This window comes from Canis lupus, chromosome 20 (assembly GCF_048164855.1).
Source record: "Canis lupus baileyi chromosome 20, mCanLup2.hap1, whole genome shotgun sequence".
NCBI classification, from domain to species: Eukaryota; Metazoa; Chordata; class Mammalia; order Carnivora; family Canidae; genus Canis; species Canis lupus.
In genome coordinates this window covers 2,031,224-2,047,140 of record NC_132857.1, presented here as the reverse complement: position 1 = coordinate 2,047,140, position 15,917 = coordinate 2,031,224, and the positions used below count along the sequence as shown (strand labels likewise).

At 55.5% G+C, this 15,917-nt stretch overlaps 1 long non-coding RNA gene across 1 annotated transcript in view; it reads right to left on the bottom strand.

The window, feature by feature from the left end:
- The window catches only part of LOC140611602 (uncharacterized), a 39,745-nt gene that overhangs the window by 3,525 nt on the left and 20,303 nt on the right, over positions 1-15,917 (bottom strand). Inside the window, exon 2 of the long non-coding RNA XR_012012700.1 lies at positions 64-170. This is a non-coding gene — a long non-coding RNA (uncharacterized lncRNA). The remainder of the gene's footprint in view (positions 1-63; positions 171-15,917) is intronic.

The following is a 15,917-nucleotide window of genomic DNA, read 5'->3' as shown; positions in this document are numbered from 1 at the left end:
ATCCTGCTAAAGTCCAACGAGTTCCAAAAACGCCTACTGGACCCGTTGGGCCTTTAGACCCACCTGATGGGATGCGGTTGAGCTTTGACAGGCTCGCGGAAAGGAAGTGACTTAAATCAGAAGCAGGCTTTTGGTGTCAAATGGTCTTGTCTGTGTGGTTGTTTTTCTTCCTAGATGGTTCCAGAAAAAATAAATACGGTTCTTTGTGAGTGTCTACTTTGGAAATTGTTTCTTTTCCCTTCTTTGTCATTCTCTGTGTGAATTCCAAGGGGCCGCGAAAGAGGATTTTCCAGGAGCAAAAGGAAGAGAAGAGCCAGCGAAAGACTCTGCATGCCTGGGTCTGTAGCATGTCACGCTTGCGGGTGAGCCACCGGCCAGCCAGCCACAGGGTCACTGTTAAAAGCTCCCCTGGCTCCTTGGCTTCAGGAAAATAAGTACCCTTTAGTTCTAAAATCAGCTTGAAAAGTTCTCTTTAAGATCCTGGTAACTGGGGGCACCTGGTGGCTCAGCGGGTGAGCGTCTGCCTCCAGCCCAGGGCGTGACCCCGGGTCCCCGGATCGAGTCCCGCGTTGGGCTCCTGCATGGAGCCTGCTTCTCCCTCTGCCTGGGTCTCTGCCTCTCTCGGTGTCTCTCATGAGTAAATAAATAAAATCCTGGTAACTATGCCAGAAATGACTTAGATAACTAGGCGGTTTAAGGCCAAACTTTTAACATATAAAGTATTTTAAGGAGAAAAAAAGATTTTTTAAGAAGGCCAATTCCAAGGAAAGCAAAGATGACGCCTTGCAATGTGGGAAGGAGCTGAGTCGGACCCAGGCAGCCACGCTTCCCCGGGCCGGGGACTCGGAGCAACATGATCCGAAACCAAAAAACTGACACAGCAACTTTCATTCAAGGATCTTGAAGTTTCCTTTTACAAAAGGAAAACCACCTAAGAGTCCGTGCACGGGGCACGTTCGGGACTTTACCCTCGTCCTGGGAACCAGTTTCTTGGCCTCAGCATGACTGGCCCTCAGGGCTGCGACGCTTGGTGGTGGGGCGGACCAGCACGCCCTGCCCAGCACCCCCCACCCAGCACCCCCGGCCCAGCACCCCAGCCCAGCACCCCAGCCCAGCACCCCCCGCCCAGCACCCCCGGCCCAGCACGCCCCGCCCAGCACCCCAGCCCAGCACCCCCCGCCCAGCACCCCCGGCCCAGCACCCCAGCCCAGCACCCCAGCCCAGCACCCCCCACCCAGCACCCCCCGCCCAGCACCCCCGGCCCAGCACCCCAGCCCAGCACCCCGGCCCCACCCGACGCTACTAGTGCCACATCCCCTTCCCTGGTCCTGACCACCCTAAGGGCACCAACAGCCAGGTGCCTTTCGGCCGACGACGTGGTCCGGGTGAGAGGCGCTGTCGCGCAGGAGGAGCCGTGGGCCACCCCGAAAGCGTGGCCTAGCTGCCCGGAGGGGCGGGGTTCTGGGGCTCCAAGCGTGCGGCCCACCTGCAGCGCTGCCTGCGGGAGCCCACCTGGGCCTGTTCCTTGGGCTGCTGGGTTCTGGGAGCGCATCCACCAGCACTCGCTGTCGGCATGAGCGCTCCCTGTGCCCGCCGGCCACGGGGCTGTGCCTGGCGCTGGTCCCCTGGGGGCCACGGGGACTCAGCCTCACGCGTCTCCAAGGGGCAAGTCTGTCTAAGGGGCCTGGACGGCTGCGGCCCCCAACTGCACATGCAGAACCACGGGCGACGCAGAGGGAGTCGCTTGAGGGCCGGTGCGGTGGTGTGAGGAGCCCCAGGACGACCTCGCCATGACGAGGAACCTTGAGGTCTTGTTCCCGGGTAGGTCCCTCAACTGCATTAATTTTCTTTGAGACTGTGGCTTGGAAACGATGGCAACATATACTCTCGTGAATCGATTTATTTAAAAGATCATTTCATTTGCATCTAAAATTTTTGATGTGTCACTGCTTGTCTCTTTTTTTTTTTTTTCACTGCTTGTCTCTTGATACGTTATAAAATGCCTGTGCCCTCCCACTTCTTTATTCACACCGGTGCGTGGCCTCGCTGATCCCTGCAGGTGAGTCAGTGAAACCAGGAACACGCTAAGTTGAGCAATGCACCACCTCAAGCGTTTTGGGAATACAGACCAGTGTAAAAACTCATTTTTAAACCACGGGCTCCGGAAGACACAAAAGCAGAGTGGGGTGGCGTGCTGGCGTGACCGGGACGCAAGGCCGGGCGTGAGCCGGAGGCGCTCGGCTCCCTATGTATTCCGTGAACACGGGGCGAGTGCGCGGCGCCGCGGCCCGTGCTGGGGAGCATGGGGGGGGGGGCCCGCGGCCCGTGCTGGCGAGCATGAGGGGGGGGCCGCGGCCCGTGCTGGGGAGCATGGGGGGGGGGGCCCGCGGCCCGTGCTGGCGAGCATGAGGGGGGGGCCGCGGCCCGTGCTGGGGAGCATGGGGGGGGGGGCCCGCGGCCCGTGCTGGCGAGCATGAGGGGGGGCCCGCGGCCCGTGCTGGGGAGCATGAGGGGGGGCCCGCGGCCGGTGCTGGGGAGCATGGGGGGGGGCCCGCGGCCCGTGCTGGGGAGCATGAGGGGGGTCCCGCGGCCGGTGCTGGCGAGCATGGGGGGGGGCCCGCGGCCCGTGCTGGGGAGCATGAGGGGGGTCCCGCGGCCGGTGCTGGCGAGCATGGGGGGGGGCCCGCGGCCCGTGCTGGGGAGCATGAGGGGGGGCCCGCGGCCCGTGCTGGGGAGCATGAGGGGGGTCCCGCGGCCGGTGCTGGCGAGCATGAGGGGGGGCCCGCGGCCCGTGCTGGGAGACATGCGGCGGGTGGCTGGCGCGTGCGTGCGCGTGAGTGCGCGTGAGTGCGCGTGCGAGTGCGAGCGCGAGCTTCACGTAGGCCGACAGGAGAACTGCTGCGTGTGCCTCAGTAGCCACAGTGTGAGGCAGACGGTGATCCGCGCTCCAGAGAGGAGCAGGCGAAGCGGGCGTTCTCGGCGTTCCGCAGTTTTTGGTCCCATGAAGACAGAGCATCAAGTTTTCATCATAAGAGCTGGTGTGGAGCAAGAAATGCCCTGAGTGTAGGGTGAGAATCTGGGACGGATCCTCGTCCTTCCGTTTGCCGGTGGCGGACCTTCGAGGCTCCTCCCTCCTCTGCAGAATGGGGACAGTAGTGCCCGGAAGGGTGAGTGTGAGGAGCCGGCCGTTGCCGCGTCCTCAGGGGAACGTGGCGCTCCGTCGGGGTTAGGGAGCCGCCTGCTAGCGCCGCGGAGGCCCGGGGAGAGCGGCCGGACTCCCCTGCCGCCCCATGACCCCCAGCACGGCCTTCCCGGCACGGGTCCGGCGAGCAAACCAAGGCGGCGGCCCGGAGGCCCCTCGGCCCACCGACCGGGCAGCGAGCCCCAGGCCAGGCGTCCCGCGGCCGCCCCGCTGGGCCTGTGTGCGGGGCGCGAGGGGGACCGAGACGCAGGCAACGTGGCCCTCGCCGCCGTGCGGGATGGATAACGTCACCGTGAAGGAAAACAGTAACTTACCGTCTTTCAAGGAAAAAAAAAGAAAGAATGCAAGTTCCCCTCTGCGGCATTCCAAGAAGACGGGACGAGGTAGCTAGAGCGGGGTGCAGCGGGGCCGGGGCCTAACTCTGCGGCCGGCCGGGCCGATCCACACCCGGGCGGCTGTCGCGAGGTCACGCTGGGCTCGGCCGCGGTGCCTCCTGCCCAACGGGGTGGCCTGGCCACAGGCAGCTCCCCCCGGGGGTGGCCTTTTCTTTGTGGCCACAGGCTCACGTGTCAGGGGCAGATAATACATTTTTATGCTTCACAGATTTAAAGTGTTGCTTTTCTGGGAGAGAACAGGGAAATGGACTCATGGGGAGTACGCGGCCGGGAGGGACGTGGGGAGAGCCCCTGGGCCCCCCGTGGGCTGCCTGCGGCTTCGGCGCTGCGTCCTCGGCCGCGGACGCACAGGACACGCTGTGTCTCTGTCTCGCAGATGACAAAGCTGAGGCTCGGTGACCCTTGCATTTCTCCCGAGGTGTCTCAGGAACAATTATTCGCGTTGCTTTGTGAGAACCAGCCACCTTCACCACGCAGCGGTGCCCTCCTTGCCCAGGCTGCTTGCCCCGAGCACAGAGCGCCCTCTCGCCCCCCTGCGCCCCTCTGCTCGGCCTGCACCCGGCCCGCAGTGCGCTCGGCGGGCGCCTGAACGAGCAGCGAGGGTGTCCCCGCGGCCGTGACCTGTGAACCGGCAACATTTGACAGCAACTGTCAGTCATCTGCATGAGAGTCTTGCACATCTCCTTGCACATTCTGCACATCTTGCACGTCTTGTGCATCCCCTCGGCGCGCTCCTGCCACCTGTGCATGCCCACAAGGCGAGAGGAGGGGGCTCATGATGAAGGGAGTTTTCACTTTGGCACGGGTGCAGGATTAGGAAGGCACGTCTGCAGGCAGAAGGCATCCTAGGAGGCCTCCCAAGCAGAGAAAGGCATCCTCTCCCCGTTATCTGTGACCCTCCCCCACCACGGCAGGAGACTGGGGTTACAGGGATCCCCAGCCTCACAGCAGAGCCGAGCTAGGCGTTAGTCTATCTTTACCGATGATGAAAATAAGTCTCAAGGGCTAAGCAACCCGCCCCGGGCCACACAGCTGGCAGGGGCCAGAATGAGGCTCCGGTCCACCCTCCCCTTCGGTCGGGCGCCCCCTACCCAGGGAGGCAAGCTGCGGGGGGGATGAGGGGCCGCACTCCTGCTCTCAGTCCCGAGACAGAACAGTCAGCACTTGGGCACAGCCGTCCAGCCTCGGAGCGGGTCGGCCCCTCCCAGCGCCTGCTACTTCCTATTCTGGCCTTTTCCCCATCACCTTTTCCCCATCACCTTTTCCCCATCACCCCATCACCTTCGGGGCCCGGTACACGTATGTGCTCACTGACAGAAGAAGAATATTAATATTAGCCCTAAAACATGATATCGCAGAAATAAAACCAAAGTGAGAAAACACATCAAAATATCTGATTCATCCCCCAACAGAAAAGACTTCCAACTTGAAAAACCTTGGCTCTATCATTTCATTAACACCATTTAATAAAAATCACCATTAAGCATCAATCATGTCAGCTCCATCCGGGTCGTAGATAGTATTATCCCTGTATGCAGCTGACGAGCTGAAGTTGGGCCCCTTGCCCCCGGCTGCCGGCCTGGCAGGTGCTAGAGCCGGGATCCACCCCAGGTCTCTCTCCGTAGGCCCCCTCCTTCCCACGGCCTCAGCTCCCAAGCAAAGAGCTGTTGTAGTTCCAGGGCCTCACGTGCTCACTTCGCGGCCCCTCTTAAATACACAGTGATGGGAAGTCTCAAGTCTGAGAAATCCGAACGGGTCCTGCGGCCAGAGCCGTCCGGGGGGCCTGAGCGCCAGGGTGCCGCCTCCGCTGTCCGCAGAGCACCAGGTGCTGCAAGAGCCACCGGGGTGGTGGGCGGGAGGCTGTGGCTGGGCCGGGGACAGTGGCCGGACGGGGCCTGGCTCTGGAACACAGGGCTGGTGTCCACACCGCCTGCAAGAAGCAGATGGGGCGGGAGTCCGATTCCACAGCAGGTCCTCGGGGCGCTGCAGGGCTGGGGGGGTACAGGGTCCCTGGGCCCGGTGCCCCCTGTGGAGCTGCGTAGGCCCGGCCCCCTCAGTTCAATCAACGCTGAGCCTAGAAGTAGGCTGAGCCTCCCAGGCCGGTGGCTCTCCGACTTTGGCCTGCAAACGCGTCCTCTTGTAGGCCTGTTAGGACCTCCTGGGCTCCCCACCAGAGCTGTGGTTCCGCAGGCCTGGATGGGGCCTGAGAACTTGCATTTTTACCAGTGCTTTGATGATGCAGACGCAGCTGGCCTGCGGGCCACATTTTGGGAATCATCGTTACAGACCCACACTCAGACCTTGGCCCCGGAAGCAGGAAAAGACGAAACCAACTCCAGGCAAGAGCTTCCACGCAGGCGAGAGGAGCTGGCCAACGCCTTCCTTACTCACAGCCCCATCCGGGTCCTCCTAGGGCTCCCAGAGGCTCCAGGGGCCCCGCCAATCCACAGGCTACCCGCCTTCACCCCCCTTTGAAGTAGCCACGTGGAAAAGAAAAGAAAAAGGAAAAACTTGAAAGGACGATCTGAAGAACAGAATAAGCCTCGGCGGCCTTCCAGAGGACACCCCACGGAGGAGGACGGGGTCACCCTCCCTGCTCCTCCCCCAGGAGCACGCTCCGTGTCCCGAGGAGCAGGATTGATCCCTTTTCATGGGGGAGCCGGCTTGACCTTAGATGGGCCATTAACACGTTTTGCAGCCTCACACTGGGTCACGTGAACTATATTTTGCCAAGACGTTGGCCATAAAGTAAAGGAATTGACACATCTACTAAAAATATTGTCTCAGAAACTCTGACCATCCCGAAGACAAGCACCAAAATGAATGTACGCGTCAACCCATGGTAAGTCCCCAGTTATTTTTTCTCCTTATCCCTATGGTTTCTGAAAGTGCTTTTAACCATGCAAATGAGAGAGGCTGCAGTTAATTCTAGAATGTATTAGATGGCTGCTGGGATAACTATTGATTTTTTTTTTCATCTCAAAAGACATTCAATTAAGGAACGCGAACAAATAAATCATCGCTGCTTCCGGCTTGAGCGGTAATTCGTGAAGGCTTAGGGGGTGGAGTGTGCAGAGGACTCTGAGCCTGGCCGATGTGTTACGGGCGGGAATACGGGTGGGAAACATCCTCTCCGTGAGGACTTTCTGCTTTAAAATGCCTTGATGACTTAACAGAAATAGCTCTGAGGAAGAAGGGACCAGCATCACAGGCCTGGGAGGCCCCTGGCTGAGTTCTCTGGAAACTACCGCGAGGCCGGGCCTCGTCCACTCACGGCTGGTCCGAGTCCAGGGAGACGCCTTGGGCCTCGGCGGCTCTGGAAAGGATCTGCTCTAGTTGGCGGAGACCCAAGGCCGTTTCTGCTGCTCCCAGGTCCCCTGAGAGAATGAGTCAGCCTCGGGCCTCGAGGTGTGGGCTGTGGCTGAGGAGGCCTGCAGGGCCCCTGAGGATGCCCCAAGGCCTGCTCCCCACCGTGACTGTCCTTCCGGGATTGCAAGGGAAAGGCAGCCTTACGGGGAAGAAATGTAGTGTTTGCGCTCAAGGTATCCGCGGAGCCTTCAGCCACACGCTATTTTTAGTTCTCACATTAACCTTGCAAGACAGGCTTGTGGCCTCTTCTATTACACGTGGAAAGAAACAAAAGGGCGTTCGGAGAGGCTAATAGGCTCAGCATCCCAGAGCACATTAGTGACAGAACCAGGTTAAGGACCAGAGCCCGTTTTATGCAAAGGAGCACTCTCCTCCATCAGATCCTTCTAATTAACTACAAGAAAGGGGAAAATTCAAAACAGCTACAATATTTATTTTAAGCCACTCGGACATTGAGCGAGGAACAAGACGCTCGCAGGTTTTCCGTGAGGTCGGGGGTGACTCCAACCAGTAGGTTCCCGGGCGACACGGCAAAGTAGGTAATGTTGGGTCCACAGACTTGTCATCTCCCAGGACCCCTGGGTGCTCAGCAGTTGAGCATCAGACTCCTGACCTCAGCTCAGGTCTTGCTCTCACGGTCCTGAGTTCAAGCCCCCGTAGGGCTCCATGTTGTGCGTGGAGCCCAAGTAAACAAACCAAACCAAGCAAACCCAACAAACCCTCCCATGTCCCAACCTGCTGCCCCCGCCGTCCGCGGCCTGCGTCGACCCGTGTCGGAGCTCCCCTCCAGCGCCCGGAGTCTTCCGGACGCGGCCTCATCCTCGTGTCCACTCCTCTGAGCAAGAAGCAGCCCACGCGGTCGTGGTAAGGAGGCAAAGTGCCCGGCTCCCAGTGTACCGGCCCCTCCCGCGGCCCGAGCAGGCCTTCCAAAGCGCCCCTGGGCCCGGCCTCTTGCAAAAGGACAGTGAACTCTGAGGGACGGGGCGCCACTCGAATGATGAGTGGGCTCAGGCGTCCGTGTTGCCTCTACCAATGTTCCCTCACCCCCGCGGAGCCGGGGGGCCTCTGGAGTCCCCGCGTGGAGGTTTGTTAGACTCCGACCTAACATATTCAGTTTCGATTCGGTGAGATTTCTGCTGCTGTGAGTTCTTCCAAATAAAGAGATTTAGTGTTTCCATAAACAAGGTTCTGCCTAGAAATGCGATAATGCCAAGAAAACCCACTGGAGTCAAGGCAGCCATGGGACCTCCCCAAGTTCCAGAACCAAATGGAGTAGCTTCCCCTGAACAAGTATTGCGTTAAATACTGTATGTCGCAAAGCCTTTTATGCAAAGTGGTCAAAATCTTTGTTCACACCTGCTACCTGCTCGGGTTGTGGGATGCTGCTAGGTCCTGTCTTAGCCCGAGCACGTCCAGCCACAGTCACTGCGGCCTCAGGGCCCCGGAGTGTTGCCCTTGATGTTCAATCAAAGCAAAATGTGCAGAGCGCGGCCTCTACCTGCTCTTCTAGAAAAGTCGCCAGTGTTTGGAGAGGCGCTGGCGTGTGGGGCACAGCGGAATGGCCTCGGAGCCTCCTGGGTGCACAGGGGCCCGGGGCCCCCCAGTCCCTGGGAGCAGTGGGGTGGGGGGAGCAGGGAGGGCAAGAAGGGCAGGGGGGCCACCCCTGCCTTCTGCACCCGCCCCCCATCCCCCCGCCCCCTAGGGCACCGTCAGCTGTGGGGGGGGGGGCCTCTGCTCTCGGTCCTCCCGGTGCTCCCAGGGTTGGGCACGGTCCTCCTGGTGCTCCCCAGGGTCACAGCTGGGCCGCAGGGATGGAGGGGGGGGCACCAGGGTCACAGGGGCGGCACCTTGCAGGCCTTACCTGGGCTCCTGCTCGGTGACCTGTCGGCCTGCGCTCCCCCTGCGGGTCCGCCTCCTGCCCCGGGCCGTCCCACCCCATCCACTCCGGTGGGCACCCCTGCTCACCTGTCCCACTCCATCAGCTCCAGTGGGTGCACCTGCTCACCTGTCCGACCTCATCACCCTCCGGTGGGTGCACCTGCTCACCCGCCCAGATGCGTGGGTCCAGGCAGCTCCTTGGCCACACGCCCCAGGAGCTCACAGGCAGGTGGGAAGGTGGCCAGGGACGTGTCCCTTGCCCACGTTGAGCCTCTCCGCACCGTCGCCAGCGCAAGGGGAGCGGAGGACCGAGAGGTCAAGCATGAGAGTCTTGAAGTCAGAACATTCTGGGTTCAGGCCGCGACCCTGCACGTCAGGAGTTTCAGGGCATTAAGCCAATTGCTTGACCTTTCCTGGCCTTTCTTCAAGTGAACAGTGGGGATAGCGTCTCCCTTGCCAAGCGCCCGAAGCCAGCACCCGAGGGCCCTGGAGCTGGGGAGGCCGGGCCGCGGGGACCCGGGATGTGGGGACAGGACAGGCCCCTCCGCGGTGGCCTCGAGGGGCAGCGACGGCTGGCAGGCAGATGCTCAGCGACAGCAGCACCTTCGACCCTGCCTAACGCAGGTGGCTCCAGGCCCCTGTGCAGCCAGGGAGGATGACCCCCCTTCTCTAGCTGTTCTGTATCAAGGGAGTAATGCTACCTTGCAGAAATGCATTTTTTAAGGATTTTATTGATTGATTGATGAGAGACACAGGCAGAGGGAGAGGCAGGCTCCCCACAGGGAGCGGAGTGCAGGACTCCCCCCCCCAGGACCCTGGAGATTAAGCCCCGAGCCTAAGGAGTTGCTCAACCAAACCACTGAGCACCCAGGTGCCCCACCTTGAAGAACTTCTTAAAGGAAAATCTTGCATTTTTAATTAAATACATACCTTGGACTTTTCAAAAGAACACTGTAAAAATAGAAATGTATTTTACTGTAAGTTCATGTCAGGAAAAGCTAGAACTTCCGAGATGTAATAGGGTATTAGGCGAAAACAGGAGCAATATTATGCAGATGAGACATAGACACAACGAGTAGACATGACTGTTACCAGCAAGGAGGTTCTAGAATAAAGAGCGGGGCTTCTTGAGCTGAGAGTCACGGGTGAGCCTGGAACCCACGAGTCTTCTGAAACTGTGTGCACCACGGTGGGCGATCCCTGTCAAATCCCCGTCGGAAGGCCCAGGAGTGTCTTCATATTCTCAAAGGGATACACAAAACGGCAGTGTGTGTGGGGGGGGGGGGGGTTAGAACCACAGATCAAGACTAAAGAATCATTTAATTGTAGCAATTTTCCTATGGAATGCTACGAAAATAGACTACTTACAGTCCTCTAACCCTGGGTTTCTCACTGGCTTAGATAAAGGACAAGCTGAATTCTTGGCCTGCTGAGTTTGAAGATAGTCTGCGGCTTTCATTCCCTTGTAAACATGTGATTTTTCAATACATTTGGATTTCTCAGAAACTATTCACAAAACCTGTGCCGAGATCTACGGCCCCCTCGGTCCCACATCTGGGTGTCTTGAGCCGCGCAGTAATTTATGACCAGCCCGCTGGGTTGAGCCCTCCTCCCGTGTGACTAACAGGAAGGGAAGTTTGGCAGCAGCACAGTCTTAATGAATGAAAAATGCAAACCTTGCAAATCCCTCTGCATTTAAATCCCCCAGAGTCCTGATGCAGACACATTTCCAAAAAGCCTGCATTTCCAAGATGCAATTTACTGCTCTTAGAGGTTTGGTGTGGGCCACCTGAAGGCCATAGGCCTTATTAAAACAGAGTTTCATCAGCCAAGAAGATACAGTGATTTTTATGGTAAAATGGGAGAGATGTGTTGAAATGAGAAGCTTCAGTGAGAGTGAGAAGTCACATGTTATCACTCAGTGTGATTTGCACGCCAGGCCAGGAGAGCGAACTGACCTCTAGCCCCGCACTGCTTTGCTGCATTCCCACTGCTGTGCCTTGAAGAAGGCTTCCAGCAAGGTGTCCCCTTATGTGGGGTTTTCTTCAGAAAAACAAATAGATTCTGAGGGAGAAGCTACCCCTGAATTCTCACTGCTGGTAGCCAGTAATTTATTTATTTATTTTTATAGATTTGAATTCAGTGCGGTGGAGACTGTGGGGAGATGCTGGACACAGAAAGGCTGCCACTTTGCTGGCATATGGGAAACAGGCACTCCTGGAGTGTGAGGCTGCTACTCACCCTAGAAATGGGACTGCATTGCCCCATGCAGGATACAAATTATAGCAGGGATGCAGGGCCCATTATTTAAAACTCTTGAGGCCAATGTGTTTCAGAATTTGGAATATTTCAGATTTTTTAAAGGTTAATATGGAGCATATACTCTACTCCTCCGAGAGTGTGGGCAGCACCCCATAATCGAAGAGACTCCACTTTTCTCTTTTTTGAACATTATTATTTTTTAATTTATTCATGACAGACACACATAGAGAGAGGCAGAGACACAGAAGAGGGAGAAGCAGGCTCCCTGCAGGGAGCTGGACACGGGACTCGATCCCGGGACTCCAGGATCACGACCCGGGCCAAAGGCAAGCGCTCAACCGCTGAGCCCACCAGGCTGCCCCTCTTTTTTGAACATTAAAGAACTGGTCAAAGTCCCACGTCCCAAGGTGGGCACAACCGCTACGAGACTATTGTTCTCCTACAATCATATTTAAGAGTAGGGAGAGAAGGACATGGGTTTCTCCTCATGGAGAAAAATTCCTAGAAGCCCCAAGGAGACTCTCCCCCAAATGCTATTGTACAGAACTGGGCCTGAGATATATTCAAATGGGAATTCCAGACAAGAATTCCTTCCCTTTGGAAGAAAGACAGTCTCTTCAATAAATGGTGCTGGGAAAATTGGACATCCACATGCAGAAGAATGAAACTAGACCCCTCTCTTTCACCAGACATAAAGATAAACTCAAAATGGATGAAAGATCTAAATGTAAGACAAGATTCCATCAAAATCCTAGAGAAGAACACAGGCAACACCCTTTTTGAACTCGGCCATAGTAACTTTTTGCAAGATACATCCACGAAGGCAAATAAAACAAAAGCAAAAATGAACTATTGGGACTTCATCAAGATAAGAAGCTTTTGCACAGCAAAGGATACAGTCAACAAAACTCAAAGACAACCTACAGAATGGGAGAAGATATTTGCAAATGACATATCAGATAAAGGGCTAGTTTCCAAGATCTATAAAGAACTTATTAAACTCAACACCAAAGAAACAAACAATCCAATCATGAAATGGGCAAAAGACATGAACAGAAATCTCACAGAGGAAGACATAGACATGGCCAACATGCATATGAGAAAATGCTCTGCATCACTTGCCATCAGGGAGATACAAATCAAAACCACAATGAGATACCACCTCACACCAGTGAGAATGGGGCAAATTAACAAGGCAGGAAACAACAAATGTTGGAGAGGATGTGGAGAAAAGGGAACCCTCTTACACTGTTGGTGGGAATGTGAACTGGTGCAGCCACTCTGGAAAACTGTGTGGAGGTTCCTCAAACAGTTAAAAATAGACCTGCCCTACGACCCAGCAATTGCACTGTTGGGGATTTACCCCAAAGATTCAGATGCAATGAAACGCTAGGACACCTGCACCCCGATGTTTCTAGCAGCAATGGCCACGATAGCCAAACTGTGGAAGGAGCCTCGGTGTCCAACGAAAGATGAATGGATAAAGAAGATGTGGTTTATGTATACAATGGAATATTACTCAGCTATTAGAAATGACAAATACCCACCATTTGCTTCAACGTGGATGGAACTGGAGGGTATTATGCTGAGTGAAGTAAGTCAGTCGGAGAAGGACAAACATTATATGTTCTCATTCATGTGGGGAATATAAATAATAGTGAAAGGGAATAGAAGGGAAGGGAGAAGAAATGTGTGGGAAATATCAGAAAGGGAGACAGAACGTAAAGACTGCTAACTCTGGGAAGCGAACTAGGGGTGGTAGAAGGGGAGGAGGGCGGGGGGTGGGAGTGAATGGGTGACGGGCACTGGGGATTATTCAGTATGTTAGTAAATTGAACACCAATAAAAAATAAATTAAAAAAAAAAAAAAAAAAAGAATTCCTTCCCTGCACTTGGGACGGACATGCTCTCCCTGAGCACACGGCTGCCACAGCTGGACAAAGACGGAGCCTTACTCGAGGACTGAGGAAGGAATGGTGTCGGCCGAAGCGACTAATGGCAACAGCGACCCGGATTATGTCAGAAAGCCAAGGCAGGATCCTAGATCCTAGGGCAGGAACAGCAGAAATGGCCAAGCTGGCATCTGATCAGAGCGTTAACCACCTGGGACCCTAATCTCTGCTTCCTCTGAGAAGCCCCTACAGACACCGAGATAGGCCTGTGCCTCAGGCAGATGGACTTGTATAGCCAGGGGGGTCTCTCGCCCTTCGGTGGGCTTGATAGGAAGCGGTGGGGTGCACTCTCAGCAACATAAGGGTGGGGAGTGAAGGTGGGAGAGGTCAAGGCGGGCGAGTAAGAAATGAAGCAATGAAGGCACAAGTTATGGTCTAGACCGGGGGGAGGGGGGGGGCAGGGAAGTGCGGCTGCTGGGCCAAATGCAGCCTGTGGCCTGTTCTGTAGCAAAAGATGTTCAGGGACACGATCATACCCGTTGGTTTGCGCCTTGTCTCTGGCTGCTCCTGGGCTGCAACAGTGCAGCTGACTATTGGTGAGCGGGTCACACGGCCTGCAAAGTAGTCCTTTACGGAAAATGTTTTACAGATCCCTGCTTTAGAGCACCTCGCCAAAGCAAGATGACGAGAGACCAACTGTAAGGCAACATTCTCCGTTCTCAGCTCAAGGAAGGGTCCAGGAGGAATGAACAGGGATCACAATAGATGGGCTGCATGGCAACAGGGAATCTAGGTTAAATGTCCTAAGATCTGGGCACAAGGCCATAGGCATGTGGGAACTTGGAAGAAGGCATAGCTCAATCCCAGAACTTACTCCGGGACTGCAGGATTAAACAGATGACTTGGGTGGGAATTTAAAATGAAAGCCAAAGTAGATGCACGGTTCTTTCTTTTCTTTTTTAAAAAAGATTTTATTTATTTACTTCAGAGAGAGTGAGACCACAGAGTGGGAGGGAATCGCAGACTCGCCCCTGAGCAGAGAGCCTGATGCAAGACTCAGTCTCAGGACCCTGAGATCCTGACCCAAGCCCAAGGGAGCCACTTAACCAAAGGAGCCAGATGCGTGGTTCTTCCAAATTGGCTTATGCACAAGGAAGCAGGGGAGGGTGTGTGTGTGCACGTATGTGTGTGTGTGTGTGTGTGTGCGTGTGAATGTAAATTAAAAAATCTGAAGGCAACTACCCCATAATTAGGGTGAGAACCCCACAGATGAGCAAGCTACAAATCCGGAAACTCCATAGTCAGTAGAGATTTGCAGCACGGACCCAGTGCTTGGACGCTATGTTTGGGATAAACCTGCGAGTCAACTAAACAGTGATCCTTCGCTGCTTTGGGGGAACCTGGGGCTATTGAAAGGACTCCTGCCTCAAGTCAGAATCGTTCTGGGAAGTGACCGGAACTGAGCCAGGTGGCAAGAGACCAGCAGCTCATCGGAGTGTACTGGGGTCGCTCAGGAGGGACACTAGGTGGCTCAATACACCACCCCTGGGAGTGATTCCCTGAAAGTGTCGATCTACAGTCACCACCTTCTACATTAGCAGTAAGGGAAAGACAACTATTTTCCAACTCTCTTTTGTCAAGATTCCCTTCTATTTGTTTGAGTACAACATCAGCTACCTCCCACTTCCCCACTCTGTATTCTAATGATGTCGCTGTAACCTGTTGCAAGATTATATTTTAGGTGAATGTTTCCTGGTGGCAGCTGAAAAGGCACCTTAATATCAATATTAAAAATACTTGGAAATTGCATTGTAAGATGGGCTTCCTGCAGACCGTGAGTCCACCCCACGGTGTGGGGATCATTACAGCTCCATCAAAGAGGGTGTTCCCTTCCGGGAGGCAGTGTCCTTCCCTCTTCCTGTTCGTCTGCAGCCCAGATCTCATAGGAAAGCCTCCCTAACCCTTAGAGAATTAGAAACACTTGGCTTGAACTCCCAGAGTCATGGCTTATGCGAGTCCAGGCCCTCCTAATTTTTTCCCAAGAATTCCTGGCCTTTTAACCTCCTGGTTCCCTCTATCTTTGCTCCTACGTCTGTCTCTATAATCTGGATCTCATCTTGAATATGAGTTGAATTGCATCCCCTAAGAAAGATGTGTCCCTCCAGAACCTTAGAATGTGACCTTATTTGGATATAGGGTTTCTGCAGATATAGTCAAGTTAAGATGAAGTCATAAAGGTGGATTTTATCCCATAGGACTGATGTCTTTCTGAAAAGGGGAATTTTGGCACAGGGATAGACTTGCAGAAAAGGCCCACGAAGACAAGAGACACAGGAGAGGAGAGCCATCCGTAAGACACGGGACGCCTGAAGCTTCCGGAAGCCGGGAGAGATTCTTCTCCAGCGTCTTCAGAGGTAGACTAGTCCTGCGGACACCTGAATTCTAGACTTCCAGGCTCCATAACTGGGACACAATACATTTGTGTTGTTCTAAGCAATGTGCTTTGTGAATGTAGTTATGGCAGCTTTAGGGAACTACTACGCATGGCCCACAGGCCGGGCTCAAAACTCTGCCTGGGCCCTGGCCAACAACGCCCCTGCTCGTGTCAGGCCTCCGCTGAGCGTGCCGGTTAGGGCCCTCAGAGCAGCCACCTCCCAGCCCATCACCGGACGAGATACGGTCAGTCACGCCATCCCCCACTCCACACCTCCCACCCCGGCATTTTTCTTGTCCTCCTACATCTTCACTTGCCACCACCCTGACTTAAGTCGCTATTGACTTTCTGTAGCAGCCACCTAGTGGGATCTACCTGCTTCCCGTCTTGCCCCTCTAATCCACCCTCCACACTGTAGCCAGTGTGATCCTAAAACAAACAAATCATCCACCATGCAAACTCCTAAGACAAGATCTAAAATCCCT